The sequence below is a fragment of the Myxocyprinus asiaticus genome, chromosome 39 (genome assembly GCF_019703515.2).
Source record: "Myxocyprinus asiaticus isolate MX2 ecotype Aquarium Trade chromosome 39, UBuf_Myxa_2, whole genome shotgun sequence".
Classification (NCBI taxonomy): domain Eukaryota; kingdom Metazoa; phylum Chordata; class Actinopteri; order Cypriniformes; family Catostomidae; genus Myxocyprinus; species Myxocyprinus asiaticus.
In genome coordinates this window covers 30,591,216-30,615,156 of record NC_059382.1, presented here as the reverse complement: position 1 = coordinate 30,615,156, position 23,941 = coordinate 30,591,216, and the positions used below count along the sequence as shown (strand labels likewise).

The 23,941-nt window shown below is 39.4% G+C and overlaps 1 protein-coding gene across 1 annotated transcript in view; it reads right to left on the bottom strand.

Moving 5' to 3' along the window:
• LOC127430325 (fibronectin type-III domain-containing protein 3a-like) overlaps nt 1-14,317 on the bottom strand; it is a 125,042-nt gene extending 110,725 nt beyond the window's left edge. Inside the window, 1 exon segment of the mRNA XM_051680055.1 lies at nt 14,297-14,317. The gene's annotated coding sequence lies outside the window, so the exon portion shown is untranslated.
• Between the last annotated feature and the right edge of the window lie 9,624 nt (nt 14,318-23,941).

Sequence of the window (23,941 nt, the reverse complement as noted above, 5' to 3'; positions counted from 1 at the left end):
ATTCTATCCTTCATGGCCTCGTTGTCATTCTTGTCAAAAATTAAAGATGGCACTACAGTGAATAAGGTCCATAAGCATAAAAATGCATAGCACAAATATTGGGTAAAATAAATTACAAAACTTCATTTTTCTCTATACTTTTTGGTATTGAATGAACTTTTATAAAGTTTTAACTGACATTTCTCTTGCCTCGTCCATTCTCTTGGACTATATTCACTGAGTGAGTTTGTCAATGTGTATTCTGAGATTGCTTTTTACACAAAGAATTCATGCAATGCTTCCTAAGAACAAAAAAAAACAAAAAAAGAAAAAACACTTTTAAAAGTGCGTTTCCAGACAACTAGGTTCCATTTTTTTTTGTTTTTCCCACTGTGCTGCATATCGCTATTTTTGAACACAAGAACACAGCTGGTATGAACAACCCTCTTAGAATTTGGTCAAAACAAGGTATCTTATGAGGCAGGATCATTATGGCTGTGTCCACACCAATATGTTTTCGGTTAAAACCGCAATGATTTTACTACAGTACATTTGAGGCCAAAGTATACTTCAGATTTCCGCATGCTAGCACGTCTTTGGGCACAGTTCGCGATGCAAATTTTGTCTGTCGACAGGCAGCCAAGTTTTTCTAGACACAAGGACATCCCTTGTCTTTGCAGATAAATCCTTTCATCCCCACTGGAAATGCGTGTTCCTCCACCAAAAATGGAGACATTCAAAAATGCTCTCTAGTGGGGGCCTGGGTAGCTCAGCAAGTAAAGACAATGACTACCACACCTGGAGTCGCAAGTTCGAATCCAGGGCATGCTGAGTGACTCCAGTCAGGGTTCCTAAGCAACCAATTGGCCTGGTTGCTAGGGTGGATAGAGCCACATTGGGTGAACTTCCTCATGGGTGCTTGGGTAGCTCAGCAAGTAAAGACGCTGACTACCACACCTGGAGTCGCAAGTTCGAATCCAGGGCGTGCTGAGTGACTCCAGTCAGGCTTCCTAAGCAACCAATTGGCCTGGTTGCTAGGGTAGGTAGAAACACATTGGGTGAACCTCCTCATGGTCGCTATAATGTGGTTCACTCGGTGGGGCACGTAGTGAGTTGTGCGTGGATGCCGCGGAGAATAGCATGAAGCCTCCACACGCGCTACGTCTCTGCAGTAACGTGCTCAACAAGCCACGTGATAAGATGCACGGATTGTCAGTCTCAGATGTGGAGGCAACTGAGATTCGCCTCTGCCATCCTGATTGAAGCGAGTCACTACGCCACCACGAGGACCTAGAGCGCATTGGGAATTGGGCATTCCAAATTGGGGAGAAAAGGGGAGAAAAAAAATGCTCTCTAGTTCCTCATACTAAAGAAAACAGAAAAGGTTTTCAATACTTTTCAATCGAAAACGTATTAGTGTGGACTTGGCATGAGAAGATGCTTTAAAAGATGCCTCCTTCGGCAGCTCAATAGGTTTTTGGAACAGAACAACAGTACAGCCCAGTGTGGAGCTCTCTCTCTTTCTCTGATACACCAGAAATGCAATGAGTCACAGGCGGAGAGTTACAAAGGAGGAAATGACATGTAACCCTCCAATAATCAAAATAAGCAAGTACAACCACCCCCCAATATTTAAACCATGATCAATGGAAACATGTAAATGCTTCACGCTGCAACCCCCTCCCCATGTTCAATCCAAATCTACGCCCTTGTCTAATGCATGCGTTCTCATAGGCAGCAGTACTCAGCCTAATCCATTAGCCAGTCCCTACTTAAACCGCACACAAAGTCAGGTTATGGGGGAGATGCTCAATAAACATAATGTATAGTCCTGTCCCAAATTCACACCAATGGTTGAACTAATGTTGATGTGTTGGTATGGACGGGCTGCTCAAACACAGAGGAATGCTCTGACAGCGCCACACCTTCTGTGAAAGTGTGAAATCAACCAACAAATGGCTTAATGATCTGCCTACGCATTTGTGGTTCCTTGCATGGCAGTTCTGAGTTGAAATGTCAACAGAGTGGTGCTAAAAGGGTGTTAAATTGTGTCCAAAAGAGATTAGCTTTTTAAGGTTAATGCTCTATCGAGTTTTAAATCAACAAATCCTCCTTACCCTACACCTCCAACCTGAACCTAACCGATAGTGTGATATGAAAAACGCAATTTGTGAAGCAACCACATCATTTTGTAGTGCTTCTATGAGACTTTTGGCTCACTTTTTGACTTTGACATTGTTGTAGCGCCTCTAAGCAAAGTGCAGTAAAAACTTAAAACGAGCCATGTGCGGTACTTGACACTACAGTTGGACTAATAAAAAAAAAAACTTCAAGCACTGTTTCCTTGATCTTTGTTCTATTGGCTTTATTTGTTCTGTTGCTCTCAAATTCTTTCTTTGATCCGTATTTTATTAATGATGGTTTACTTGAATGAATTACTTTGAAAAACGTGAAGCATGTTCACTTAACCGAGGAATACTTGAAGACTAAATACCAATTTAATGTCACTTTTTACATTAATATTCAACTTTTTAAATAAAACTGTGTGCACAATAGCATATTACTCTGCTTTGGTATCGAAATGATTAAGAATCGTAAAATTTCTCTGGTATTGTAATCAACTACAAAAAATGTTGAACTATGACAACCCTAGAACAGATGTTTTTTAATCTCCACTTAACGGTCACATAATTCTGGTGCACAATTGTTGAGTAACAAGGAAGCAGCGGAATAATGTACTATATGTGTTTCTTTCCGTTGTAACCTGCTATTTTGAAACCACAACCCTTTATATGAGGAAGGCCACAGTGGGGGGCAGAATGGCAGTAGTAGTCGTTCACTCTCTCTGAACACTACAGATAAGTACTCTTCCTGGGGTCTAATTCCACCTCCCGGCCAGGCAACGGATGACGACAATGGTGGAGCGTGGTCTTGGGGTGCAAATCTGCTCTCTGAGGGCCAAATGGTCAGAGACTGAAGGTGATGGCATCTTATTAGGACATGTAACCGGAAGAATGGAGGGTGTTGAATGATGGGCCCCTCTCATTCCCAGTCTCTCTGAGCGAGCAGCAATTATTTCAAATGAGCACACCTCCGGCTCTGAGCACATAGGTGAGAGCTCTTACTGTGACTTGGTAGTTCCCCAGTACAGTCACAAAACGAAGAGGGCATGGATGACGAAGCAATGGCGCACCTTGAACAGGAAGTTGGGGGGGGTCAGTGACTTCATAGATTAGTTCAGTGGTAATCAACATTTTTAACACCAAGGCACCCAATATTCAAAGACAATATTCAAAGCCCCCACACCAACAGAAAGGATTGTGATTAGATTAATATAATTAATCAGGATTAATTTTCTGATTTCAGAAGTTTCAGAAAGTGTCAGTATTTATGATATAGTCCTTGATTTTTAGTGATTAGCATCTTAATTAAGTTAGATTATTTTAATAGAACACATCTGAAATCATTTGAAATCATTAAAATTTGTCGAGGTCACCTGGTTGACAACCACTGGATTGGGGTACAACGCTAGTTTCGTTCAGGTCACATTTACGTACAAAGAACAATTTCAGTGTGTAGTTTTCAGTGTTTGCCCAGACACCTTCATCCTTTGTCAGATTTTTTGCACCTATGCCTAAGGGGAAATCGCTGAAATTTTTTAGGCTAGGGGGAATTAACAATGACAAACAAGATTTTACTCTTTTTTTCTTTTCATATTTCAAATATGAGTGGTGTTTGCCTGTCCAAAACTCACCACCACAATGACAGGGTGATGTCTCTTTCGATGGTCCCTCAGTCAATTTAAGCCTTTGGGATTTTTTGCCCATTATATTGTCCACCAAGTGAAAAAAGTCTGATCACTTTTTTTTTTTTTACCCATTTTTTGGTGAATGTGTAAGGGTTTGTTCAATTCCCAAACCTTACACTGTTTAAAAAAAAAAAAAAAAAAAAAAAAGAAAACTGGTAGTTACTACATTTAACTAGACAAATGTTTTCACCTTATGGTTAATGGGGTAATAAAATGTTGATAATGTTTAACAAGATATTATATGTACTTTTACGGTAAACTATTAAAAAACAACCGGTTGTTCCCAGAAGTCCCTATGTCCCCATCACATTTGATTATATTTTTTCTAAATAGTTTATTATTATTTTTTATATCAGTTATGTACATCCGGGTGTTTTGTTACATTTTATTTTGCTCAGTAAATGTTATTGCATTCATTTAGTATCATTTGTGTTACCCTGAAGTTTTTTTGTCGTTGTGCATATTTTAAAAGTTCCAGTTGGTTGATATATTAACATTATATCATTTAATATTATATCCAGTTAAAATGATTTATCCAGTTAACTGTAAAATATACAGGCACCACAATAACAACCTGCAATGCCTGATTTTTTATTTATTTTTATTTTTTTTTACAGTGTACGAATGAGCAATAATAATAGTAACGCTTGCTTCAGCAAGCAATATTAATAATTTACAAAGAAATATTATTACTCTTAAGGACTTTCAAATATGACATCTAATAAGCTACAAGTGTGATTACAGTTGAAAAAGCATCTATGCCACAGAGAGGCTCAGAAGGGAAAATCCAATTTTGTGTGAGTGTGTGTGGAATTTCCATGGTTTCTACACCCTTTCAGAATTTCCTTAGAATGAGAGTTGATGTTTCACAGCATGGAAAATTAACCTGCTAAGATTTCTAAATTGGCATTATTAAAAAAAAAATAAAAAAAAAAAAAAAAAGAGAGAGCTCTCCCTCTTTGACATCATCACTGTGATGATGGTTACAAGCACAATATTTACATCAGTTACACTAATGCACTTCATTACTGGAAAACCCGTAACATCAGGTTAACGCTTAAGCATGGTCTTTCATTGGGGAAAGGTTATAAATAGTTTAAGAAATCCAGTCGACTCACCTGGACTTCGTGTTGAATGTAAACACCTTTATCAGCGTTCTGTCAGCTTATTCAAACTGTACGTCTGATTACGTTTTGACGTCAAGAGTGGAGTAAAACTTATATGCGTTTCATGCATCAGTTTAGCTATTTGTTTATAAACCCTAAGGGCAGGGATACTCAAATTACATAGGTTGCGGGCCACTTTTAGAAATTGCTGGGTGACCAGGGGCCAGTGGATAAAATGACCTGGTACAACCTAGTATAGCCTAATTCACTTACTTGGTCAATGTATCACCTCACCTTCAAAAAAAAAAAAAAAAAAAAAAAAAAAAATACTTGTTGACTTGTATATTTATTTAAGTCTTATTTACACACAAATGCACACATTAAGATTTGTGGCTGAAGTTCATGTCCAGAAGTCAGAAAGAATTAATAAAAGTCAGGGGAAAAAAATAGAAAAGCTCCATTAGAAAAGTTTATTACACAGCTCTCTGGAATACTCTATTCTGATTGGTCAATGGCACTATATAGTGGTCTGATACTGCTCAGTAACAACCGCAAATCCACATATCAGACCGATCATCCGGGTATTGCAAGCCAACTTTCTTCTTGGAACAGTGCAATCTCTACAAGTAGGCTAAGAATATAATTTTAACGCAAATCAATGTTTCATGTGCATTTATTTGGCAAGATGTCTTGTAATAAGATGCATAATGAGCAATCAGACAGTCATAAATTACAACATAAAACACTAACAGAACTGAGAGGTGGATTTCAGCTGTTCGGCAATTTATTTCTTCTCAAATAATTTCAGTGCAAATCAATATTTTATGTTCATGTATCTATATATTTGGTTAGTAGCTGTGTAATAAGCAGACCATCTCGCTTCGGGTCCTGATCACCCTGTCAGGGTTTATTTTGCAATAACAACTGGCTGACTGTACATTACCTCTTACTTAAAATTATCAGACTTAATATTATCTTAGTGATCAGCTATTTATTTTCATAACATATTTCTATGAAATAACATACGACACCAGAGACTATTTAGCTGAGAAGGGACATGTCTATTAAAATGAATGGGAGAAATTGGAACGCCCGACAGTCAACGGATGTAAAAAAGGAAGTCCCACCTTACAGGTAAAAAAGCCAATTATCTTTTAGATAAAGATATCGCCTGTCAATCAACTTGAGAACACGCATAAGCACAAGCTAGACAAGCCGGGAACATTGTGTTTTTTAGTGTAATCAGAAGGAAAGAAGCAAAATTATGATACTATTGTTGTCAGATTTTAGTGCTGATTTGAAATATGTTCTATGATCATAATCTTGACAAACCATTTTGGAGATTTCGGTCTTTCCCCATTCAAGTAGATAAGAGCTGCACTTGCATGCCGCTTGTTTACGTAGAAAAACAGCTGCACGGAGTGTTCCAAAGATGGCCGCCGAGTGGACTGACTTGCTTAGAAGACTTTGATGACACTGACCTTGCTTTAAGCCATAAGTTTGGTAAGGTTCTATGTTAAATTTGATCATGACATTGATTGATGATTTAAATATTAAACATTTTCCAAGACCACTTCATGTGATACATGTATATCATTAGCCTCATGAATGTAATAAATGAAATTGGGTCTGTTCCAAAACCTTGTGAGCTGCCTCCAGAGGCAGCACTTTCAGACATCATAGGCGTGCTCACAGTGCGAAGGCTGTTCTAAAAGGTAGGTATCTTAATTATGTTGTCTCCTAAGATATCTCATTTTGGCCAAATTCTAAGGTAGCATTGTATGTATCCTTCCCCAGGTAGGCGATCCCAGAACGCACCATGATTAGCTTGGTGGAAAAATTAATCCGAGATGACGGACAAAGCAAGATACATTTTTATTGTAAATATATTTAATCCATTCAATACTAAAAAGTATCGGTGCAAAATAGTTTAATATCATAGAAAAATTACTATTTTGCCCAATATTTGTGTGTACAATGAGTATTAATGTTCATTAGACTATCGTGTCTTTCCTCTACTATCACCTGTATTGAAATCAATTGCGAGTTGAGTCTCCCATGAGATGCATGCGAGGAGCTGCTATTTAAATGATGCGCGGAGCTGTTGCCTATGTGGAGTGTTCCAAATAGCTCCCTTAAGGGGGTCACACAGCGGATGCCTCCAGCGAACGACATGGTGTTTTCTAAAATTTGGAACAATAGTTTTCTATGAAGGTACGAACACCGCCACCACTGCTCGCCGTCTGTCGGCGTCGCCCAGCTGCAACTCTGGATGCTGCTCAACTCACATAGATTTCCATTAAATTCAACCTAAATCATTATCAAAGGACATAAATTATTTACTCTAGCCATCACTAAATGAAATATTGTATGTATCTTCCATATATCCTACACTAGGGCTGCACAACATAATGCATTTATCGAAATATCGCAACTGTACATGTCATATTGTGATGAGGAGGAGGGAGTAGCCAGGCCGTGACGACGCATGCCCGGCACTGAATTGTCATAATCAGCTGGGAGGGGGATAAATACGAGCCAGGAGCGCCAGTTCGAGAGAGAGAGAGTGAGAGACACATGCGGCCGCTGTGTGCGCGTGTGTGTTCATGTTTGTTTAAGTTCATTTATGTAATTAAAGCTATGTTGACTGTTCTGCGGGTTCCCGCCTCCACCTTGCCCATCCTTTACCAGTTACATTGGTGCCGAAACCCGGGAAGGAGGAGGGATGCACTGTCGGAGAGCCCTCACCACTGTTGGAGGGTCGTGTCGCCGAGGAGGTATGGTACGGTGGTACAGGAGCGGTTCGCCAGGAGGCGGAGGAGCCCACTGCCATTCGCCAGGAGACGGAGAAGCCGCTGCCGTCCGCCAGGGGGCGGAGGAGCTCACTGCCGGCCGCCTAGAGCAGAGGAGCCGCTGCCAGGGGCGGAGGAGCCGCTGACGTCTGCCGGGAGGCAGAGGTGCCAGCTGCCGTCCGCCAGGAGGCGATGTCCAGTGCTATCGCCCGGCGTAGCAGAGAACCTGGCCGAGAACCAGGCGACAGTGTGTCCGTGGACCGGCGAGACGCTTTTTCTCTCTCTCTCCTCTCTCTGTTTCTCCCCCTTGCTCTTTCCCTCCCCCTCCCCTTGTCCAAAGAGGTGGGGAAAACCTGCCAGTGGAAGGACGGCCGGAAGGGCAACACCTCCCCTCCAGGAAGGGAGGGGAGTATGTCATGCCGGAGGTTTCCCCCAATGGAGTGTAACGAGGAGGTCGTGGCCGGGCCGTGACGACTCACGCCCGGTGCTGAATTGTCGTAATCAGCTTGGAGGGGGATGTGTGTTTGTTTGTTTAAGCTCATTTAAGTTTCTGGACTTTACAGGTGCTATTACTGTTAATGCCATTTAATCGGGAGATATTTAATAAAGATGTTTGAATTACACCACATCTTGTAACTCGCGTTATTACCGAGATGCCTATGCCCAGTGGAGACTGAAAAGCTGCCGCCATGAACGATAATAAGGATCATCACAGCTCATGCTGCTTTCCCTTTCCCTTGTCGCATGTGAAACGCCACATTAACAGTTCAGTACACAATCTTTTCATATGCGCCATAACTCTCCTACTGCACTGTTAGTAACTGCTGAATACATTTTGTTGTCTTACAACATTATGCCAGTATTCCCCACACTCCGTGATGCCACAACAGTGCTGCTGAAGTCTTAAAGGAGCCACACGTCTTTTGCAACATGAGCGATCGATTTATGTGATCGGCTAAATTACCGTTCACCGATCGAGTCATATCACGTGAATATCAGCCGATACTGATTGGTGGCCTATCGAATCATAGGACATGAACATCACTATATAGCAATACAGGATCGATCGGAGCATCTCTGATGCTATTGTTAGCTAATTAGCATAATCTTACAACATAAATCAGTAAAGTGACATGAAAATATTATGTAAAACTGAAGAAATAATTATGTTAGGGACATACAGTTGAAGTCAGAAGTTTACATACGCTTAGGTTGAAGACATTAGCAAACTATAGTTTTGGCAAGTTGTTTAGGACATCTACTTTGTGCATGACATGAGTAACAATTGTTTACAGACAGATTATTTCACTTTTAATTGACTATATCACAATTCCAGTGGGTCAGAAGTTTACATACACTAAGTTAACTGTGTCTTTAAGCAGCTTGGAAAATTCCAGAAAGCCTTTAGGCAATTAGCCAGTTAGATTCTGATAGGCTAATTGGAGTCAATTGGAGGTGTACCTGTGGATGTATTTTAAGGCCTACCTTCAAACTCAGTGCCTCTTTGCTTGACATCATGGGAAAATCAAAAGAAATCAGCCAAGACCTCAGAAAAAAAATATGGACCTCCACAAGTTTGGTTCATCCTTGGAAGCAATTTCCAAATGCCTTAAGGTACCACGTTCATCTGTACAAACAATAGTATGCAAGAAAATATACCATGGGACCACTCAGCCATCATACCACTCAGGAAGGAGACACATTCTGTCTCCTAGAGATTAACGTAGTTTGGTGCAAAAAGTGCAAATCAATCTCAGAACAAAAGCAAAGGACCCTGTGAAGATGCTGGAGGAAACAGGTAGACAAGTATCTATATCCACAGTAAAACGAGTCCTATATCGACATAACCTGAAAGGCTGCTCAGCAAGGAAGAAGCCAATGCTCTAAAACCACCATAAAAAAGCCAGACTACAGTCTGCAATTGCACATGGGGACAAAGAGCTTACTTTTTGGAGATATTTCCTCTGGTCTGATGAAACAAAAATTGAACTTTTTGGCCATAATGACCATCGTTATGTTTGGAGGAAAAAGGGTGAGGCTTGCAAGCCAAAGAACACCATCACAACCGTGAAGCATGGGGGTGGCAGCATCATGTTGTGGGGGTGCTTTGCTGCAGGAGGGACTGATGCACTTCACAAAATAGATGGCATCATGAAGAAGGAAAATTATGTGGATATACTGAAGAAACATCTCAAGACATCAGCCATGAAGTTAAAGCTCGGTCGCAAATGGGTCTTCCAAATGGACAATGACTCCAAGCATACCTCCAAAGTTGTGGCAAAATGGCTTAAGGACAACAAAGTCAAGGTATTGGAGTGGCCATCACAAAGCCCTGACCTCAATCCAATAGAAAATCTGTGGGCAGAACTGAAAAAGCGTGTGTGAGCAAGTAGGCCTACAAACCTGACTCAGTTACACCAGTTCTGTCTGGAGGAATGGGCCAAAATTCCAGCAACTTATTGTGAGAAACTTGTGGAAGGCTACCCAAAACATTTGACTCAAGTTAAACAATATAAAGGCAATGCTACCAAATACTATGTGTATGTAAACTTCTTACCCACTGGGGAATATGATGAAAGAAATAAAAGCTGAAATAAATAATTCTCTCTACTCTCATCCTGACATTTCACATTCTTAAAGTAGTGATCCTAACTGACCTAAGATAACTTGAATGATTCATGTGAAACCAATGTACATGATTAAACTCCAAGCATTTTTTTTTTTCAGTGTATAGACAAACAATATATTTTCATAATTGTCTGTTTATTTACAACATTTGTCATAACTCATCAGTCAAAACGTAATTTTTGGGGCACTTAAGTAGCCAAAATGTAATATTTTAGAATGAAATCAGGGCAAGTAATTTATGACAGAATTTTCATTTTTGGGTAAATGCTTCTGTTTAAGGTTCAATTTAATATTTTTTCATCACAAATTAAAAGAAAAGTTCTAAACATTTCATGAGGCCATTTATCATTTCATGAGGCCATTTATCATTTTGAGGCTGTGGCTAGGAACGATGCTGGCAGGGCAGACAAAACTCTGAACTAGAAAAAAAAGTCTTCATTGTTAAGCCCCAAATAACTCTTTAAAAAGGTTTTTATAATCAGCTGAGTTTAGTAGTTCCAGTATTTTTTTAAAAGCACTCTCTGAAACCCTGAAAGACTCTAGCTGCAGGTCTGGTGAGATACAAAAGGAATCAGTGAAAATAAAAGAGCAGGAGAGAGAGCATCAAGCATGACAACATCTGCATTTCAGGAAGAAAAAAAACAACAACCAGGAGAACAGTTCAGAAAGTCCCTTATGCAGATGCCAGAACAAACTGCCAATTCCAACAATAACAAAAAAATATGGATAATACAAGGAGAGCATCTTAGTTTACATTCAAAATAGAATAGAATATCCTAATTTACACTCAGAAAAGGCAGTGACGACAACGGTGGTGATTTTATGAAACATTTTAGCATGTAGCTTTTTTGTTTTGTTTTTTTACACAATAAAAAAAAAAACTTAGAAGCAGCCTGAACCATGCTATAACCTTTACGTTGAGAGGCTTCATGAAATCCATTTGTGATTTCTAAGGAATAATAAAATCATTTTAGATTTATTAAGTTCTTTTACAGTTTTTCTCAAATCGCTTTGGCTCAAATCTCAAATGAGAATTTTTTATTTATTTTTTTCAAAACAATAAGTTCAGATCTCTGAACAATTACTTTCTTGTTCACACCAGATTTGAATTTCTTATTCATTTAAGTAAATTGCACATGTTTTGGCACTAGTGCAAAAGAGTAATTACAATTGTCTACAATTTGACATAACTGAATGCACATGGCTTGCTGATCAAAACTGATGAGTTGATTCTCAGTTAAATTGTCATACATTATTTCAGTGTGTGAGCCACCACATGCAAAATTATCCATTCAATTATCAAAATCTTGTCAGACATACATGTATTTTCCATAAATATCTATGACATGGAATGTTTATGATGTCTGCTAAATCTCTGGCCAGACCAACAAGAGTGATATGATGTCCACCAAGAAGATAGGAACTTGTAGCGTTACATAGTGAGGAGGTACAATTTATTGTTTTTTACAGAACTACCGCAGGTTTTTTCTTTGTTGCGTTTTTTTTTTTTTTTCATGAATGTCATTTTGTGGCAATTTTCTTGGACATGCAAATGTGAATTTTCTGTTTACATGTAACACATTGCAACAAAAATAAATCTACTGTGCATATCCTTTTTCTGTGTACTACAGTATTGTACAGTACTGACTTTTCCCAGTAAACTTTTACCTACTGTTGAAACCGGTATCTAAAAAGCTCAGTGTGATACACAATAGCATTCAGCTAGACAAAACTGACATTATTGTATAGTACAGTAAGCAGTCAGTGTCAACAAAAAAAGAACAAAAATGAAATTTGTATACAACAAACATTTTCAGGGTTGACTGCTATGGTGAAAAAGGATTTAAAAATTTTGACCAGTACGGTTCACACGATGACAAAACAACTTTTCATTTTGGTGGCATTGGCCAATTTACTGGCACAATAACTAGGTTTTGAAGCATGAATTAAATGTTTTGGGTGAGTTACTACATTCTGCAGACATGCAATAGAATTTAGCCAAATTAGCCAAAGTGACTGAGAAAACCGTAAAGATAAACTGTTTGTTTAAATGCAACATTTGCTCATTGTTTAAACTTGTCATTTGAGAAAGCCAGAAATTGGTAACAAACCCATTTGAAATGGCAATATAAAAACTATGATACTTTTGGTAGTATGCAATCGACACTAAACAATACAAAACTTTCTAATGAAAGGGGTGACCCAAGTGCAAAAAAAAGACACGCACCTACAAAGTTCTAATGAAATCGGGCAAAATGTCAGGCTATCAGATAATCTAGCAAACTTGAGAACTTTTGGTTTGTGAGTCAGCGTTTTGGTTTCTGTGGTTAGAACAAGAGTTTTGAGATTGTCCAAAGAGGGGACTTTCAGTTGCAATTTGGCTTAGCGCAGCTGGTGAGCTGCAGCTGATGAACCTTTGGCCCCACCTCAAAACACCTGTAACACAGTGTCTTAACCAGACCCATCCTGTGCATTTGAGGAAGGAAATGTTGTCCAGCACCCGTTGTAAAACCATACATAAAACAAAACCAGCTGTTGTAACAAGAAGAGTCTGTCTGTGTCCTGCAAAACTACTACAAAACACACCCATTGCAAGGCACGCCCACTACAAGTTATGCTCCCCTTCAAGTAAGCAGTGAAAAGTCTTGCAACAGTTGGATGTGGCATTCAGTGTTTGTTGTGTTTATTTGGAGTCCTGCTGCAACTCTACACCTACCCTTAAACCTAACAACAAAAGCTTAAGATATGAAAAGTTTGTAAAATTATAAAATATACTGCAACTTAAAAGTTCAATTGAACACAATCAAACCGCTATATAACTAGGTTGTGACAGTGAGGAGAAACATGATTTAAAAAAAAACAAAAGGAGAAGCAGCTAACAGTATGCTAAGCTAATAGGCTAAACGGTTAGCTTTTGAGCTAACTGGAGAAAACAAAACAGAGGAATGTTTAATTTCACCATTTATGGGGGGCCTGGGTAACTCAGTGGTAAAATACGCTGGCTACCACCCCTGGAGTTCGCTAGTTCGAATCCCAGGGCGTGCCGAGTGACTCCAGCCAGGCTTCCTAAGCAACCAAATTGGCCCGGTTGCTGGGGAGGGTAGTCACATGGGGTAACCTCCTCGTGGTCGCTATAATGTGGTTCGTTCTCAGTGGGGCGCATGGCGAGTTGAGCATGGATGCCGCGGTGGATGGCGTGAAGCCTTCACAAGAGCTATGTCTCCGTGGCAACACGCTCAACAAGCCACGTGATAAAATGCGCGGGCTGGCGGTCTCAGACGCGGAGGCAACTGGGATTCGTCCTCCGCCACCCGGATTGAGGCGAATCAATACGCGACCACGAGGACTTAAAAGCACATTGGGAATTGGGCATTCCAAATTAGGGAGAAAAGGGGAAAAAATAAATAAAAAAATTTTTATTTATATATTCGGTTTAATAATATGACATGTGACACATAATTTAAAAGTTCTTATTTGTTATAATTACACAGTTAAGACAACATGAATCATACAGCGATTGCAGAGGAGTTTAAAAGTTCTTTTAGCCAATAGAACTGCTTTTTGACCAAGGGGGTCATTACTTGGAAAGGCCGTGTCGTGTGATGGGTGTTCATTGTCTTGTGGGACACAGACATATACACTTGCTTGTAAACAGTAACGGTAAACTGCAACTTTTGTATCACTTCTTTTTGACCATCAGATGGCAGTGCACTGAACTGCATACAGAAGCTGTGGCGACATTTTTGCCAAATGATATTACGTGTTTCTTTAAACGTAACACGGCAGTTCCAAGGTGAAATGTTTATTGTGCGGAGCTAAAAGCAAATTACATTTTCTACAAAACAGATTAGGTTTTTAAAGTCACCATTAATTCAAAATTGACCATTCTTTTTTCTAACTGGATGTTGCTGTTTTTATTCTAAACAATTTATCCGCACACGTTATAAAAAAATCGTAATCTTTAATCAAAAACAATAACTTACCCCACCCCCACCTGCAACAAATTCTTGCTGACGTAACATGCTGACGTATGTCATGGCCGAGGGCTGGGCAATAAGGTTGACCAATAGCCAGATAAGTTTCAACCCCTCCTCTCGAGCCACCTGTCAATCACATGAATGATCGCAGCAAGTAGAAAACAGCATGGTGATACAGTGTATTTTATGTTGCTCCCCTCCCCAAACCACCCTGTTTGTGTGCCCGCTTGCTTGAATTTTTACACTTCGATGAAGGAGGGATATAGGACAATTCGCATTTGAGTTGCGAGGACAAGTGTCTGGAGTTTATTTATATTTTTGGAGCAACCAGAGATTTCTTAAGATGTACAGTTCAAATAAGTGTTATTTATTCATTACAATTGGTGTATTTTGATGGATATATTGTTTTTTACTCACTTGTCTCTCATTCATCTGTATTGGCATAACGGCTCCCGTCTCATTGTGAGCAAAGACCACGATGTGCTGTATGCATTTGTGGGCTGGTTATGATATAATGTTGACAGTTAGATAATTCGGTTTCAAAACGCGACTTTGACATGAGCAGCGCAGTGGAAAGGGGTGTGCGCGTGCACGTGTGTGACTGTAAACTAAAGCCTATTGGCTATTTTATTTATTTTTTAAATGGGTCGAGTCATTCGACATGTCCCGCCCCCAATTCCTTTTTCAGTAGGAAGTAGAAAAACAGCGACTCGAACAGCACTCGTCAAGACACTTCAGTGTGACTTTAAGGTCAATGTTCTATCAAGCTTTAAATCATCAACAAAACCTACCTCCCTACCCTAAACCTAATCGATAGTGTTATAAAACGAAACTGTAACATGAAAAATGCGACTGCTGAAACAACCACTAGGGCTGGATATTGATACGGATTTCCCGATTCAATTCGATTCCGATTCACAAGCTCTTGATTTGATTCCGATTTCGATTCAATATTGATTCATTTGGGTTTATTTCAGTTATAATGTCCCTTTTGCTTACATATAAAATAAATTATCTCCCAACTAATGCTGTTAATTATACAGGGGACCTTTTAACTAGGTTCATTAGGAAAATATGAATTTTACTAATGAACTAATGAATATGTTATAACTTGTTCATCATTTGGGTCACACTTTGCCTTGTTAAAAATAAACAAATAAATGTATTCAATCAATAAATAAGATATTATATTTCATATATTATTTTTGTTACATATTTATTGTTAAATTGCCTAATTTGTACTATTTACAAGTATTTATATTGATTTGTTGAACACGAGCTAAAACTGGTATGGTCTCTAACAAAACACGGCATTTCTGTAAACAGTGCCTTTAAATGAGCACGTTAACTAGAGAGGACTCGAAAGGGTATTAAAAGAGACAGTAGACAAATGGGCTGCATGGATCTCGTCATTGAACACACATTACACAGAACAACTTTTACTCTCAACACGCTGTGAAAGGACCTCGCTGCTGAACACTTCATGACTAAACTACACAATTACTGGTGAGTGAAATGTAAACATTTATCAGCCAGTTGCCAGATATATTCACTTTAGTTGCATAGCACAAAATTTGGTTGCAAATGTGAGTGGTTTCCTCTCACTGTAGTAGAGGGTTGCGCATTGTGTGAAAGATCGATCTTGGGATTTAAGAATTGATGTCAGGATCGTTCAAATGAAGATAGCGATTAATCGGAAAAACAATATTTTTACCCATCCCTAACAACCACATCATTTTGTGGTCCTTCTTTTACACTTTCGACTCACATGCTCTTTGCATCGCAAATAAAACGCTCTCAAAGTTGAGCTACCACGCAATTTGATCACACTCAAGCAAGCTTGTAAAAGTAGTTGATTAAGCGATTCAAACATTAATGCTGCCTTCATGAGCTATCTGAATCATCCAAATTCCCACTTGTGAAGTGGTAATTACTTGTACGTCAAGTTCAAGTGATTTGTTTTCAGAAAACACCGTGATTTGCACAGTTGAAGTCAGAAGTTTGCATACACTTAGGTTGAAGTCATTAAAACTCATTTCTTAACCACTCCACAGATTTAATAATAGCAAACTATAGTTTTGGCAAGTCGTTTAGGACATCTACTTTGTGCATGACACAAGTATTTGTGGACGTCCACAAGTCTGGTTCATCCTTGGGAGCAATTTCCAAACACCTAAAGGTACCACGTTCATCTGTACAAAAAATAGTATGCACGTATGAACACCACGGGACCATGCAGCCATCATACCGCTCAGGAAGGAGATGCATTCTGTCTCCTAGAGATGAACGTAGTTTGGTGTGAAAAGTGCAAATAAATCCCAGAACAACAGCAAAGGACCTTGTAAAGACTTCACAAAATAGGTGGCATCATGAGGAAGGAAAATGTTGTGGATATATTGAAGCAACATCTCAATACATCAGCCAGGAAAACTCCAGGTACTGGAGTGGCCATCACAAAACCCTGACCTCAATCTGACAGAAAATTTGTGGGCAGAACTGAAAAATCGTGTGCGAGCAAGAAGGCCTACAAACCTGACTCAGTTACACCAGTTCTGTCTGGAGGAATGGGCCAAAATTCCAGCAACTTATTGTGAGAAGCTTGTGGAAGGTTACCCAAAATGTTTCACCCAAGTTAAACAATTTAAAGGCAATGCTACCAAATACTAACAAAGTGTATGTAAACTTCTGACCCACTGGGAATGTGATGAAAGAAATAAAAGCTGAAATAAATCATTCTCTCTACTATTATTCTGACATTTCACATTCTTTTTTTTTTTTCTGATTAACAATTTTTTTATTGATTCACATATTGAACACAGAAAAACAAAACATATATACACAGAATCAACAATTAATCCCCACTATTACCCCTCCCCCTTCCCAACCCCACCCTGGCCCCCAACATCATCCCAGTGGTCATACATGATTACAGACACACACACACAAAAATAAAAATAATAAATCACATCCAGAAATGCCAGATATCTGCCCCATTTCCCCACAAACAAGTTCAATTTCCCCAGTCTTCTAAATGACCTTTCTTCAAAGGCTGCCACCCTCCCCATCTCCGAGCACCACTCCTGAAATGAGGGCGCTCCAGCTGACCGCCATCCTCTTAAAACTATCTGCCTGGCGATCATGACACTGGATAGGACCCAACTCTTTATGTGTGTATTCTCTACATCAATGACTGCCCCATCACCCAAAATACAGAATCTGGGGCAAAATGAAACCCGAGTGCCCAATACGTCACACACAAAACTCTGAACCTTCAACCAAAACTCCTGGATCTTAACACACCACCAAAAGACATGGGTTATGTCTCCATCCTCTGATTGGCATCGCCAGCAGGTGGGTGTGTCTTTAAGACCAAGCCTATACAATCTAGATGGGGTCCAATAGAATCGATGTAAAATCTTAAATTGCATAAGGTGCACCCTTGCGTCTCTAGATGCAGACTTGATGTTTTTTAGAATCCTAGCCCACTCTCCCTCCTCTAATACCAAGTTTAAATCTTTCTCACAAAATCTCTTGACAGAAGTTAAAGCTCTGTCCCCCAGACTCTGAATTAGCAGGGAGTAATACACTGATGCTTCATGACCTTTTCCAAAAGCAGTAATCATCACTCCCAGAGTGTCTGTCGCTTAAGGGGGGTGTATGCTACTCCCAAATATAGTACAGAGCAGGTGACGCAACTGTAAATACCTAAAGAACTGAGATCTGGGAATCCCAAAATGTTGAACCTAATTTTCAAAGGATCTCAACACTCCACTCTCATAAAGGTCACCGAGTGTAGTAACCCCCCTAACAATCCACTCTGACCAGCAGAAAGGTGACTTATACATAATTTTGGGTTCAGCCATATGCTCGAGGCAACATTTAAATAAATGTCTGAATTAAACACTCTGGACACTTTTGTCCATACCGAGTGCAAATGCGAGATAACAGGGTATAATTAAACTTTTCTGGTTAGTTTGATAGAAAGGCTTTGTAATGGTGAAATAGGGGCATGAACTTCCTGTTCAATACAAAACAGGGAGGGGCTCTTTCAGGTGGGAGCGACCAATGAGCCAAATGTCTGAGACCGAACACATTATAATAAAACAAAATCTTGGGTAGGCCTAACCCACATTTGTCAATTGGCCTATGCAGCTTACTGAAATGTGATCTGGGACGTTTACCATTCCAAATGAAGGACTTCGCTATGCTATCAAAATGCTTGAAATAAGAGAGGGGGACATCTATAGGGAGAGACTGTAGAAGGTAGTTTAATTTTAAAATACAATTAAGGGTCAAAATGAACTAACTAAATCACACAAATTTGCTGGGAATATAATCCCCAAATACTTAATGCCCAGTTTGGCCCACTGAAAGGCACCCGGCTGAAAAGCCGTTATCGGGCAGTACACTGTCAGATCCAAAGCTTCGGATTTAGACCAATTAAATCTGTATCCTGAGGACTTAGAAAAGGAATTAATAATTCTGTGAAGGCATAGGTCTAGAAGGGTCGGAGACAAATAATAAAATATCACCTGCGCAAAGCAGAAGTTTATGCGCCATATCTCCCACCACCACCCCTGGAAAATCGTCCTCCTTTCTTATCACGGCTGCTAATGGTTCCAGGGCAAGACAGAACAATAATGGGGAAAGAGGGCAACCCTGCCAGGTGCCCCTATCCAGAGTAAAATAATCTGAAATTAATCCATTTGTTTGTACCGCTGCTACAGGGTGTCTATAAAGTAACTTAATCCATCCAATAAACGTACTTCCAAACCCGTACATTTCCAAAATCTTAAAAAGATAATCCCATTCTACCATATCAAACGCCTTTTTGGCATCAAGTGAGATGGCAGCAACCGGAGACTGATCATTCGCCACTGACCACATGATATTGATGAAACGCCTAATGTTATCAGAAGAGCTACGGCCCTGAATAAACCACACCTGATCTATATGTATGACATTTCACATTCTTAAAATAAAGTAGTGATCCTAACTGACCTAAAACAGGGAATGTTTTCTATGATTAAATGTCAGGAATTGTGAAAGACTGAGTTTAAATGTATTTGGCTAAGGTGTATGTAAACTTCTGACTTCAACCTTATTACTCAGGCAGCTTGCTGACATTAATGTTACTGAATACATGAATGCTATTATTGTTGTTTTCACAGTGCAGAATCACTGTGCATGCACTGCTGTAACCAAGCACACAGCTGCCCGCTGCTGAGGGGCACTGAATCAATCATGCCATCTGCCGCGGTAGGACTGCGGTAGTAGAGCAAGCGTTCGGAACAATCCGGAACCAAAGGTGCTGAGAAAGAGGGCAATCACTGTTGTGCTATATAGCAGACCACTTTTCAGACTTAAAGGCGTAAGAATGGTTTAGTAAGTTGCGAGTCACATTACCAATTTGGAATAATCAGTGGTTCTCTTTGCTACATCATAAAAAGATGTCTTGTTTGGTCACCACAGTGACAGTACACAGCATCTTAAAGGGACAGAAAAAACAGAAAAAAAACAGGACACACTAAATTTGCTCCAGTGGACAGCGGCAGTGTAGCGCAACCTGGCACAGGGCCTTATCTCTTCAATATTTGTACCCATAATGGTTAGGTGCAACTTGACCGCTCACAGAGTCCATGATACCACAAAAACAAGTTTACTTCACACTGTAGTGGATTACAATTCTGATATTAAAGCAGTGAGGCATGACATAAGCAGTGAACAACAGCTGAAATAGGATGCAAATGTGCCCTCGAGCAGAATGAATTAAAGCGAATAAATAAACAGTTAATTAGATTTCATGAAAAAGCCAAAATGTTCCTAATAAATATGAGAGCCATCTGGCACTGACACTTAATGAACTAACTACGCTGTTGTACGCAAGAATAATATTTCAGGAAAAAGTGCAGACTCATTCAAACGAAAGCAGATACAGGGCGTCTGAGACAGAACGAGATGATGAAATTTAGCACAGCATGAAGGTGTAAAACAAGAAATGTTTGCTTTAGATCAATATTAGTTATGTGATGTAGCTCTATTAATAAATAACCAATTTTACTCTCATGGAAAGCTCCATGAATAAAACAGCCTAAGATAACAGCAGTCAAAGTCATTTTGTTAAAAAAAAACTCTACAAAACTCTACCAATATACAGTATTTCAACCAACAGTTCAATGAGAATTTAGAGTGGGAATTGTAATAGAATAATATTTTTTACACTAGTAGCAATAATTTTTTTTTTTTTTTTTTTTTAAGTTAAACCAAATAATCTCTGCCTTGTTTTGTGTGCCTTAGAATTTTTACAGATTTTATTCGTTTAAAAAAAATAACAATTGCAAGTGGTGGTTGGTGTATTATTATATATCTCTGGCATCTGGTGCTAAATTGGAATATAAAAGGGAATGTGGCTGCACTGAACAGAATTTTAACAATAATCAATAATTTTCAGAGGTGCCATTAGAATCAAACCTTTATTTTTAAAAGAGAAAAGTGTCAGTGGTTGTTTAAACTCTAGTGAGGTTAACACTATTTAAACAGCATTTTAGGGAATCGCAGGTGCATTCCTAACGTTCAAAAGTGTCAACATCACAGGTGCATTCTGAACATTTTAATCGGGGATTCTGTCATTGGTGCTTTAGAATGTTCAAATCAAACATTTATGTCCAAAACGAGCGTGTTCCTAAGATATTTGGGCATCACAGTCATGTTCGAACATTCGAAACAAACATTTCTGTCCTATGTTAATGCATTTAAACATTCTAATTGAACGTGATATTGGCATTAATGGCGCCATTTTTACATTTGAATAAAAAAAAATAATAATTGCCTTCCCGAGCGCAATCCGAACATTTTGATGATTTAACATAATTTAGCCATTAATGTGACGTTTTTTTCAGTTTTTTTCACGCAATTTGGAATGCCCAATTCCCAATGCACTTTTAAGTCCTCGTGGTCACTTAGTGATCCACCTCAATCCGGGTGGCGGAGGACGAATCCCAGCTGCCTCCGCGTCTGAGACCGCCAACCCACGCATCTTATCACGTAGATTGTTGAGCGCGTTGCCACGGAAACATAGCGCGTGTGGAGGCTTCACGCCACCCACCGCAGCATCCACGCTCAACTCACTACGCGCCCCACCGAGAACCAACCACAATATAGTGACCACGAGGAGGTTACCCATGTGACTCTACCCTCCCTAGCAACCGAGCCAATTTGGTTGCTTAGGAGACCTGGACGTTTGTTTTTTTGTCGTCACAGGCGTGTTCCGAACATCTTTAAGCATCACATTCATGCTTAAATGTCCGCAACAAAAATTTCTGCCCTTAATAAACGCATTCAAATGTTCGATCTGAACAGTTTTTGCGCATTGACGCATTTTTACCATCAAATCGAACATTTGTCTGTCACAGGCACGTTCCAAACATTTTGGGGCATCACAGTCATGTTCGAACATTCGAAACAAACATTTCTGTCCTATATTAACGCATTTAAACGGTCTAATTGAACGTGATATTGGCATTAATGGTGCATTTTTACATTTGATTAAAATGTTTTTTTGCCTTCTTGAGCGTGTTCCGAAAATGTTTTGGCAGGGGGGGGGGGGTTGTCGTCACAGGTGCATTCTGAACACCATGGCAGCCGCTTCCAAACACCTTTGGGCATCACATTTTTGGGCATCGTTCAAATGCTTGCAACAAAAATGTCAGCCCTTGATAAATGCATTCGAAAGTTCGAATTGACCATATTTGGGCATCATTGGCGCATTTTAACAATCGAAATTGAACATTTTTGTCTGTAACAGGTGCGTTCCGGACATTTTTGGGCATCACAGTCACAGGTTTTCTTCTTCCAAATAGAAATTTTTTTGCCATCGCAGCCACTTCCCGAACATCTTTGGGCATCACATCTTTGAGCATCGTTGGAATGTTTGCAACAAAAATGTCAGCCCTTAATAAATGCATTCGAAAGTTCGAACTGACCATATCTGGGCATCATTGACGCATTTTAAGGTTCCAGTCCCTAAAGTTTGTCTGTCACAGGCCTGTTCCCAACATTTTTGGACATCACAATCATAAATGCAATTGATCGGTTTGAATTGAACATAGTTTAGGCATTAATGGTGCATTTTTACATTCGAATCGAACATTTTTGTCCATCGCAACCGCTTCTCGAACATTTTTGGGGATCGTCACAGTCGCTTTCGAACGTTCGAAAACAAAAAATGTATGCTCTTAATAAACGCATTTGAACGTTCGAAAACAAACAAAAAAAAATTATGCTCTTAATAAACGCATTTGAATGGTCGAGTTGAACATATTTGGGCACCATTGGCACATTTTAACGTTGGAATCGAACACTTCTGGCCACCACAGGCGCGTTTAAATCGAACATACGAAATGCTGTACGCGCCTACGATGCCCAAGCATACTATCCAGTAAGACAGCTCAATATATTTTGAAACACATCCAGAGTGTGTGTGTGTATATAGTGACTGCAGCAGTATTTAATCTGCTGCTCTGTGATCAGATGACGTTGACGTGTGCATTTCAGGCCCTACTCTATTCCTTAACTTTAAAACCATATACTGGTTATACCGTTTACGAGTGGTTAAAAGAATGTGTAATTCGTCCTATTATATGTAGACAGGGATTGTATATAAAGTCACATCCTCTTGAAGTGAACGCAAGCAGTGCAAATGCACACTTAGTAAATCCAAATAAAGTGCAAACATAATGAAACTCACCAACAGCTCGTTTCGCTTGTCTTTATTTCCTATTCAGTATTCACTCGAACACTCCTCTTCTCCGGGTTGGTTGGTTTGTGTTGGTTTGTGCGTGTGTGTGTGTGTGTGTGTGTGTGTGTGTGAGGTTTAAAAGCACTAGGCCAGTGTGTGTGATCTGGATCTCTATAAGCTACGTGGCTCTTTTACACTTCAATATTACACAAGCTTACAGCCTCAACCCTCATCCACTAGCTTTTTCCCACGTCTGAAAATGTCCAGGGGTGGAGACTGATTGCGATATTCCCAAGCAAACAACTTTTCACTACAAGTGTTATTAGTTTTCACGGCCACCTCCATCCATATGCGAGCACAAGCTCTTGAAGCGTCTGGATAATCGCCATCATTTTCCGCTCAAGAATGTACACACCTCACTGCGCATGCGTATCACTGGCCCTTTAACCCCATTTACCGAAAGCAACTTTCATTCCTCTTTTCTTAATGTGTGTCTGTAGTTATGCAACACATTATTTTTTCTTCTTCTTCTTCTTTTTTGACGTGCAGTAGTGCAGTAGAAGCAAAGACTGACCTACGGGTTTCATGGTGCAATCCTTTGAAAATCAAATAACTTTTTACTACTATTTTCTTATTTTAACTGCAATGTGTTTTTTTATTATTTATTTATTATATATATATATATATATATATATATATATATATATATATATATATATATATATATATATATTTGGTGTTGTTTTTTACATCAATCATTTTTATAACCTCATGAGTTTTCATTGTTTAAAAAATATGGCAGCGTTCAGGCCTGGGTTCAATGTCCCATCTTTGAACCGATAGATGGCACCACATGTTCGCGTAAGGCGTAAACAAAGTCCCTTTCAAGTCAGTCCACTCTGCGGGCATCTTGG